Source organism: Mastomys coucha, chromosome X (genome assembly GCF_008632895.1).
Source record: "Mastomys coucha isolate ucsf_1 chromosome X, UCSF_Mcou_1, whole genome shotgun sequence".
NCBI lineage: Eukaryota > Metazoa > Chordata > Mammalia > Rodentia > Muridae > Mastomys > Mastomys coucha.
In genome coordinates, this window is record NC_045030.1 from 150,951,822 (window position 1) to 150,962,052 (window position 10,231).

Consider the following 10,231-nt stretch of genomic DNA (forward strand, 5'->3'; position numbering starts at 1 on the left):
CCACCACTTATTTCAACAGGTTCTCAATAGATCTCCAGTCCGAGGAGAACACCTATGGAGTGTGGGCCTGCTGGCTGGTCCCCGACATATGGCCCCCAACGTGGACCTTGGACGCGGGAGAAATTAATTGAGGGACCCCACTGCCGGATGCAGAGCTCTGGTTAATTAAGGAAGAAAGGATCCAGATTATTGTAGTCGTTTCCACGGTAAGATATGGTTAGCGCTGACCAGGAATCCATGCAAGACTACGGGAGTTCTAGGCAGAAACATAGGTATTCACCCAATACCTTAAGAGACCTAGGAGGATTTATCGGCGGTAGAATAGACATGGGTGCGGAGATTCCTAAGAAGGCTTCCCGGAACGTGGGTAGGCTGCTTGAGGCAAAGGGGGGTAAGGGTGAAATTATTTACATTGAGAGGATTATCAGAGCTGGTTAAAGCTTTCTGCCCCTGGTTAGAGGGCATGAGCAGGATGGATAGATATCCTGGAAGATAATAGGATAGGCACTTGTATGAATAAAAATGAGGCAACCCCATCTGTGATAACAGATCTCTCTAACTTGGGGCTGAATTGAAGTAGTAAAGAGCAGAGAGCTCTCATTTATATGCTAATTATGGACGGCGGGGATTCGCCAGGTGACTGCATGAAGGGTTGCACAGCTAAGGCTGTGGTTAAGATGGCCAGGATACGGCTTCAAAGCCGGGTTATTTGAGGCTGTGGGACTCCAGGGATTTGGAGGCAGCTGTTCCCCTGATTTGTCGGCCCAGGTTATAGGGCTGTGGGGAAACCATGAGAGCAGGAACTATAGCCGTGGACAGGTTATAGTTCCCTGTGGTTATATGTTTTATGTGTATTTATGTGTGTATTTTGTCGAATGAGTGATGGTCTTTTACGTTGTCAAGTGTCTTTGTGTATAATACACGTGGTGCTGGCAAAGTGGCAGGCAGACCGGGGAGAGTGCAGCTTCCTGGCAGCCTGGCCACGGTCGCGGAGGCCCCACCCTCTCTATACAGAGTGCGCGGGCATCCGGCAATGGCTCTGGCCAGTCAAGCAGGGCTGCAGCCGAGCTGGGCCAGGGTCTCGCGGTCAGCGACCCTCCTGGCGCGGCTGCCTGCGTATCTCCTGCTCTGCTCGCCTGCAGCTCCCGGGTGGCCTGGCCAGACCGGAGCCATGACTCTCCGGGCTGTGCAGAGCCAGGCGCGAGCTGGTTACCCTTCCTGGGGGTGGAGACAGCGCACGGTGTTTCGAGCCGTGAGCCCTTTGCCGCGCCCCTGGGGGCGTGGCCGGGGCTGGGAGGGGTTGGCGCTCCCAGAGGCCGAGATCCGAGACTGCCCGCTGGCCTTGGGCGGGGCTCGGGCTCGGAGTTCCCGCGGCTCGATGATATCACCAGGAGCCGCCTGCGCGCGCAGTCCTGCAATGGAGTGTGGCAGGCAGAAAGCGGCTGTGACAATGCGCATGCGCGGAATCCAAGAGCACGAATTCATGCCTGTGCAAGCGTTTTAGGGATGGCTAGGTAACATCGAATGGTTTGACAATATTACAAGCTGGCGATTTTCAGTAGATCAGGTCAGGCAGTGTGTACAAGGGACAGGGACTCGATCAATGCAGGCTTGTGACCCGCACTTACTGGGAATTCCTCGTTCATGGGGAATAATTGCAATCCCCAATCCCCATCACGAATGGGGTTCAGCGGGTTGCCCGCGCCTGCTGTCGTAGGGTGGGCACATGCTGAGCCAGTCAGTGTAGCTAGCGAGCATGCAGCCCCGGACATCTAAGGACATCACAGAATTGATTTCAAAGAGTATAGATTGTTTATAATTGGGAATTTCTTTCTAAAGTTATGGTTATGGTTTAATATTTCATAAGAAATTAAAATAAATATGGTTAGAATTGATGGTGTTCCATTGGCTACTATTTACAGTCTGATTACAAGCTAAGAATATTAATTTACCTTTATTTTATATTAAGATGGTTTCAAGAAAGTTAAAGGCAGTACAGGGGGCCCAGGGACTGCCAAATCAGGAAGATCTTTATCTGAGCTCCTCAGAGAAATGCCAGGACATGCAGGAGTGGAATTATTCTCCACATGGCACACAGTATTAACCCCAGAAATGGGAATTGAGATTCTGTCTACAGAAGTTTATGGTCCACTACCTCCAGAGACTTGGGGTTTTGTGATTGGCAAAGGTAGTGTTACTGTAGATGGTTTGCAAATTTACCCAGGTGCTATTGATCGGAATTATCTAGGAGAAATAAAAATTGTGACATCTTCACCACGTGGAATCATTTTTGTACCTGCCTATGAAAAGATTGCTCAACTTATCTTGGTTCCTATGTCTCCTATGTCTCCTAAGGCTATTACTGATTGAGACAGGACAGAGTTGATCTGGTGCTCCTAAAATTCATTAGATACAGTCTTTTACAAATAATAGGCCTTATCTTAAACTGAATATTGAAGGAAAATGTTTTAAGGGGCTAGTATTATATAGCCCTAATGAGCTAGCTAATAGGCAAAGAGTCCATACGGGACATGCAGATAAAATCAAGTGGATTAATAATACTCCTGTGTGAGTTGATCAGTGGTCTTTGTCTCAAGAGAAACTAGAAGCAGCTTCGTTGCTAGTGCAGGAATTATAAATAGAGACCAATTAAAAACGTTAAATGATTTTCAAAAATTATTGGGTGATATTAATTGGCTTTGTCCCTATCTTAAAACTTACCACAGGAGACTTGAAGCCCTTATTTGATATTCTTAGAGGTAATTCTGATCCAAATTCTCCTAGATCCTTAACTAAAGAAGGGATATCTGCTTTACAGCAGGTAGAAAAGGCTATTGAGAATCAATTCATTACTTACATAGATTATTCTTTACCTTTGCATTTATTAGTTTTCAATACTAGTCATGCCCCTATGGCACTGTTGCGGCAAAAGGCACCTATTTTGTGGATCCATTCAAGGATGTCTCCTAAATGTAATATCGTGCCATATTATGAAGCTGTTGCCCAGATAATTATGCTCGGTAGGAAACAAGCACTAACTTACTTTGGCAAGGAGCCAGATGTTATCATTCAACCTTTTACTTTGGAGCAGGACTCCTGGCTTAAGCTACACAGTACAGATTGGCTACTTGCTCAAATTGGATTTCAGGGGACTATAGATAATCATTATCCCCAAGATAAATTAATAAAGTTTTAAAATATGCATGAAGTTATCTTTCCAAAGGTAACAGCTTGGAAGCTAATAGACAATGCTTGTGGTACTTACTGATGGCACGTCTAAGGAAAGAGCTGGATATCTCATTAATGGTCAACAGGTGGTTATAAAAACTCCTGGTCTCTCCGCTCAATTGGCTGAATTAACGGCGGTTTTAAAGGTCTTTGAAGCTGTGTCTGATGCATTTAATTTATGCACCAACAACTTCTATATCTTCAATTGTTTACCACTACTCGAAACTGTGGACAGTTTTAAGCTAGACACGCCAGCAGAAATTCTATTTGCTTAGTTACAAAATGTCATTCTTGCACGTAAAAATCAATTCTATATTGGTCATATTTGGGCTCATTCTAGCCTGCCAGGACCATTAGCTAGAGGCAATGACCTCATTGACAGAGCTCTTATAGGAGAGATTTTAGTTTCAGATCCTGCGGCCTTAGCTAAATGGGATCATGATAATTTTCATTTTTCCAGCCAGACTCTGAGGCTCAAACATAAAATTTCCAGAGAACAAGCAAGAATGATTGTTAACTAATAGTATCTGGCATATGGATATTACACATTATGCAGAATTTGGAAAGCTTAAATATATACAAGTCTGCATCGATACTTGTTCAAGATTTATATTTGCTTCCCTGCAAACAGGAGAAGCCTCTAAAAATGTTATTAACCATTGTTTAAAAATTTTACTTCCTTTTGCAAAGATTTTGGCATTTTTCATAAGACCAGCATTCCATATTACTCCATGGGACAAGGTATTGTTGAACGTGCTCATCGCACGATTAAAAATTGGCTTTTCAAGACCAAGGGAGGGAATCTCTTCCCCCAGAGGTCTTCAAAGGTGCATCTTGCTTTTGTTCTTTTCATTTTGAATTTTCTGCAGACCTACATTAAAAGTCGATCTGTGGCAGACCGACATTGCCTTCCTGAATCTATTTATTCTCATGCTATGCTATTAATGCATGGCATGGTGTTGGTTTAGGGCAGATGCTCAGTCTGCATTTTTTTCCCAGAGAGAGGAGGAGACACCGGATTGATTCAGAGCGACTGCTGCTTTAGCAGGAAAGCTCAGAAAGTTTTTTTCCTTTTTTCTTTCGTTTTCTTTTGTTCTAAAGCTGACAGGCTTTTTCCTGCCAGTTTTGAACGTTTTTTTCCCATTTGATTCGGAAATCTGCTTACTCCCGACAAAGCAGAGGAAAGTAAACTTTGGCTCACCAGGAGCAAAGTTTCGTTATCTTTTCAATGTTTACATTCTAAGGGCAGGCGACATCCCGAAGTCCCTGGCTTACCACTGAGATTCCAGCATTTCAAAGGTTAATTCGACTACCGGAGCCAGCAAAGAATCAATTTGCATTATCTTGAGACCTGTTCCCTGGCAACCGACTCCAGAGCCCTAGCAGAGGATGTGCAACTCAACAAAGGACTTTTCCCAGCTCCACCTTCAGACTTCAGCATCTATGTGAGCGGCCTGGCCAGGATTATGTTGGCTGCTTTCAGAAAATTTCAACAGCTCCCGGACTTTGCAGGTGTTTATAGGCACAACTTGACATTTTGTATGGATGGGTGGTGCAGAAGATAGCACTCTCTCTGGCCGTGAGGTTAACTCAGGCAAATACATGCCCAGTGGCTGTCTGTGATAAAGACATGTCATAAGCCCGGCTTTCCCTGTGCAAAATTTGCCTGAGAGGACAGAGCCAGAGAGAGAGTAGCTCAACACACTGGTTATGATTCCCATGCAAATGTGTCGAGCCATGTCCTTTACCCTGCATTTGTTTTTAACGAGAGAGAGTGAAATGTGGACTCCCTCCCCTTAGCCCGGAGAGTTTTGAAAAAACAGTGCCTCAGACCCAGGACTGTGGATCCCACCTGTGGAGCGAATCCCTGACTGCCATAGATCAAAGACTGCTGACAACTATCTCACCTCTGTCTCAATTGCCTTTGAAGGTCCATCCCACCCGTCTCTTGTTTATGTTAGATGCTTTGACTATTGCTGGTTTCGGTTCTCCCTTTATGGTTTTGGTTTTGCCTTACTATATAAACCCAGTTTTCCCCAAGTAAAGACACACCTTGATAAAGCTTACTTGGTGTCCTTTCTCTTGTGTCTCTCCCACCACTTATTTCAACAGGTTCTCAATAGATCTCCAGTCCGAGGAGAACACCTATGGAGTGTGGGCCCGCTGGCCGGTCCCCCACAAGTGCTGACACTTATATCCACTGGCAGAGAATAAGAGTACTCTCCTTGAGTCAAAGTACCTTTGTTGGTCAGGAGATAGGTCTCTGAACACAGATTGAATAGTACATTAGAACTAAGAGCTTTGTATAAGGTGAGACCCTGGAAAGGCTATATCGGAGTAGAAAGAAAAGCCATTCATTCTTGCTTTTGTTTGAAATTTTACTAGAGATTAAAAAAAAACTATACTCATTGAAATGTATACCCTGATATCATTTTTTCAGGTATTTTTGTATTCTGAATTTATGACACTTAGGTGATCCAGTAGCTCTGAGCTGAGAAATTGGTTTAAAAATGACCCCAGATTGGGACATTTGAAGGACTCCTGACAAAAGCAAATGCAAGACTTCTCTCGAGGGGCACACTAAAGCCAGACTAAAGTGGAGTTGTAGAGAGATGTGGGTGCGATGCATATTAACCAAAGCTCCTGTACATTTTGTGTGGAGAGCATACTGTCTGTCTTTTGGGGTCAGTTTCTCCAAGAATTACTTCTTTCTGAGGGATCAAGAGTATACTTTTGATTATGAATTTGTTTGGTGGGGTAAAAACAAACAAGAGTGATTACCTCTGACTTTTGAAGTTCCCAGACTTCACATTTCTTTTTGCTATGCTCCTTGAACACTGGAGCCAGCCTAGATTAAGGACTGACCTTCAGCCATTATCTGTACAGCCTGAGTGTCTATATAAATATGAGTTTACAGATCCCATAAACCAAATGTCTTGAAGGGGACACAAAGCTCAAAAAGAAAAAAGAAAAGTAAGTGGGAAGCCATGTACTAATTGTGATAGAAATACTAATAAACAAACCCAAAACATTATAAATATTTTATTAGTTGAAGTTAAAATATAATTACATGATTTCCTTCTTCCCTTTCCTCCTTCCAACCCTTCCCATTTATACCACCCACTTATTCTCAAATTCATGGCCCCTTTTTCTTTATTTATAGAAAATGTAATGTTCTATAACTACACACACACATATTTCTAAGTATATAACTACAATCTTCCCAGTCCATATAATGTTACTTGTATGTATAATATTTTGTTCAGAGGTTTAGTCCACTATCGTCATGGTAGGAAATATGGTGGCATGCAGAAAGACATGGTACTGGAGAGGTAGCCAAGAGTTCTACATCTGGATCCACAAGCAGTAGGAAGAGACTGAGCCACTGGCTTCGCTTGAGCACCTGAGATTTCAAAGCCCAACTCCTAGTGACACACTTCCTCCAATAAAACCACACCTACTCCAACAAGGTCATACTCCTAATAGTGTCAAAATGACCTATGGGGGGAATTTTTATTTAAATCACCACACTGGGGAAGATTTCTCCCAGAAATTCCTCAGAATTTCCTTAGTTGCCTGTAGTTATTTTTTAAATAAGCGGAAAAATGCTTCCACTTCTGTTTAGGATTTAGAAACTTGCAAGGGACTATGATCCTCATTGTACTATATCATCTAAAGTAATTTTCCTCATCCTAAAATGCTTCTGTGTCCTAATAACCCAGATAGCAATAAATTCATGGGCTAAGTTTACCAAATGGTGACCTGTGGTTGAGGAAAAAGCTCAGTTGGTAGAGCTCTTGTTTTGCTAGTATGAGGATCCAAGTTCAGATGCCCAGAGTCCACATAAAAAGCCAGTCACAGTAGTATGTTTCTATATCTCAGCCATGGTGAGGTAGGATGCCGACAGAGCCTATGAGAGACAAATTTATGTTTTAAGTTTTAATTACTGTGCCTAAAGGATCCATAAAACAAAAGGGCCTCTAACCTTAGACCCCTTGTCCAAGGACAGATACTTCCTGAGATTCTGGATGCTGTTGTTCATATAAAGTAACAAGCTACATGTTTTTACTTTCTTAAACAAGTTTGGTTGACCCAACTGCACTTGATGTACTTGATCACACATAGATGGGAGGTATGTAGGCAGGAAATGCATCAGGATGTATGTTTGCCCTTGATTGGATGAAGGCAGGAAGGCCTTGTGGACTTGCTTTTATAAGCACCTGGCCAACATGGTTTGTGGCCATTTTTCTGGGAACCCAAGAATTGACATGGCTTAAGGCCATCATTCTAGCCAGTATTTAATAAAAGCTTGGTTCAAATTAGGCTCAAAATTGTGGTAGTGGTCTTATTCTTGCCTCGTGGAACTAAGGTGCCCTCAAACAAATGTGTAAGGCACCTAAGGAGAAACACCTGAAGTGTTCTCTTACTATCATCTACAAACATAAGCATTCAAGAATGCCCCCAACACACTTCACACAAGCAAGAATGATAACCTGTGGTAATATTGTTTCCATCCAGTGCTGTGGAATTTGAGACTGCTGAGTTGAACTAGGGGTTGTAAATGTGAATACTCCCTTGACATATGATTGATTGTTTTGTTGATCTCTAGAAAACCAAGTACTTGCGAGATTCTCTTTAATCCTTTGTCCTAGACTTACAATCTCATGATAAAATTGGGAACACGGTGTAGTGCTACAGTCAGCCACACCACATGACTTGCTTGGGTTTCACAGATTGCTTTTGCCTTTTATGGAGTTCCATATCAAAAAATACTCCCTTCTCCCCAAGGCCTTGACTGCCCCAGAAGCTTCATGGAAACCCAAGTATCAGTCACAAACAACGAATGTTGGAACTAGTTCAGTGTGTACAGTGACTTTCTGTACACTGTCCTGTAGAGGTTTCCTGTGAGTCTCGCAAATCCCTGACACTTCACGCCCTGAAGTCACGGTAAGAGTATCTAAGTCCATTTTTATATTAATGTCCCCTTCCTTTGCTCTAATTTCATAAACCTTAAGTTACCTTCTGGTAATTACGTATCCCCTATGATTTGTCTGAAAAAAAAAATGTATTATGTAATGTAAATGTAAATGCAGATATGAATTAAAAGGTACCCATTCTAGTTGCATTTTATTGAAAATTAATCATGAAGCATACTGGCAATGATCATTTGGTCTCTTGTCTCTGTAATGCAGGTAATAGATTTGTAACAATTAGCTATATTTAGACCAGGATGAATTCTTCAAGGTCTGCACTTGGGTTCAGATTCCACCTTCAGTAGTATATTACTCCTTAGTCTTGGGCCTACAATGAAGGGATATACTTGAAGCATATCCTTGTTATAGATGATCTTACTTCTCAGTGTGGTCCAAGAATCACTGAAGAATGATACCCCAGACTCAAATAATATGCAAAAGCAAAGAGTGTTGCTATGCCCTGAGTCCTCCGGAAACCCAGATGAGCCCAAGAAATGTGAAGCCCGCTGCAACTTGCAAAAGAGTCTTTTTATTATTTCGAGTCCCGACTCTGATCACATGCTTCTCACTCGCAGGGTAAATGCTGGCATGTGGTGACGAATCTGGAAAGCATTGGGTTTATATATAGTATAGTTAGCAATTCTGAATGCTCAGGGTGAAGGGGAGTGAAGGACAGTAGCCATTTGGTGGGACGGAACTGAAGCTGGGATGGGGATTAATGGGTGTCTGTTGTGCTGTTATCAGGAACTAATTTTATGGCCGGCCATAACTCTCTGTAACCTCTGATTACCTTTTTCTATGATTTAAACTTGGGGCCCTAATCTTCTTTGAGTTTGTCCTTTCTTTAAGGTCCCAAGGTCAGGCACCTGGAGAGTTCGGCCATTTATCAGAGAGAGTGCTAGTTTTCACGACACTGAGGCTGGGAGGATATCTCACATTAACGTTTGGCTCCTGGGGATGTTTTCATTAAGGGGCATTTTATGGGCAGTGCCATTCTAACGCTGGACTGGGTTCCCTCGGAACAGCCAAGGAGGAGGAGGGAGCCCTGAGCTTGCTACAGGGGACACAGCACAGAAACCAGCTGCCTGCTTGTTGGGCTTGCCTCGGGAGGGAGGGAAAATGGGAGCTTCTGTGGGAAGAAATGCAGGGCTAAAATGTCTAAACACAACACAGTCTCTTTGGTAAGGCTCTAACCACAGAGTTAGCATTAGTAATTCGGGGGTTACAACAGTGTTTATTCGGCTAAATTTCCTGCATGCAGGGCTCTCCCCATTTGGGAATGGAGACACTTAGTGGGCTCACAGGCCCAGCTTTTATTGTCAGTTGGAGGAGTTCCAGGGAGAGGTGTGTGCCCTTGATTGATTAGCTCTATCTCTAGGGGTCTGATTGATTCTATAATTGGTTAGGCTCTGGAGACTTCCCAGGGTGTTGTGTACTCATTCTAGCTACTTATTCTTACTTCAGGCCAGATGACAAGGTGTCCTCAGATTGGCTACCCACAGTGGCTGGCTGACCACAGGTTCCTGGATCCAGGTTCTCATTTCTGGGAAACAGAAACTTAGGCCTACTCTCCCAAATTGCCAGTTTGCTGCTTGTCATGGAATCAGCCTGGCTCTGGCTAACTCAGTCCTCTCAGCAGGTTCATTCATGGCTTTTGCTGCTAACATTTCACCGGTCAGAGCAGGTTATTGTGCTCAACCAGAAGTTGACTCTATCTATCATGAAGCCAAGGCTAGAGCAGGAATGGCTACTTCTGCAACCAGTGGAAAGAACAATTGAGAACTATGTAGTAGTCCCTTCTTGGAGACATTCCAAGACTTCCAAAGCATGTCTGAAACTAAATGCTATCATATGTGTATATATGATAAAGTTTAATTTATAAATTAGGGATCAGGAGAGATGAACAAATGTGGTGGATAACCTTGATTGTCAACTTGATAAGGTCAATAAATGTATAGCAGACATAGTCTTCCTTCTACCTTTGTGTTGCATGCACTCCAAGAGAGCTATGAATGCGCCCCCAAACAAAA

At 43.1% G+C, this 10,231-nt stretch overlaps 1 protein-coding gene and 1 long non-coding RNA gene across 2 annotated transcripts in view; both read left to right on the top strand.

Moving 5' to 3' along the window:
• Positions 1–12: 12 nt before the first annotated feature.
• Positions 13–5,264, top strand: LOC116095191. The gene is made up of 2 exons (XR_004120514.1): positions 13–206; positions 4,473–5,264. It is a non-coding gene; the product is annotated as an uncharacterized LOC116095191 (long non-coding RNA).
• Positions 5,265–8,015: 2,751 nt separating this feature from the next.
• Positions 8,016–10,231, top strand: part of Smpx (small muscle protein X-linked) — a 133,229-nt gene continuing 131,013 nt past the window's right edge. Inside the window, exon 1 of the mRNA XM_031370033.1 lies at positions 8,016–8,175. The gene's annotated coding sequence lies outside the window, so the exon portion shown is untranslated. The remainder of the gene's footprint in view (positions 8,176–10,231) is intronic.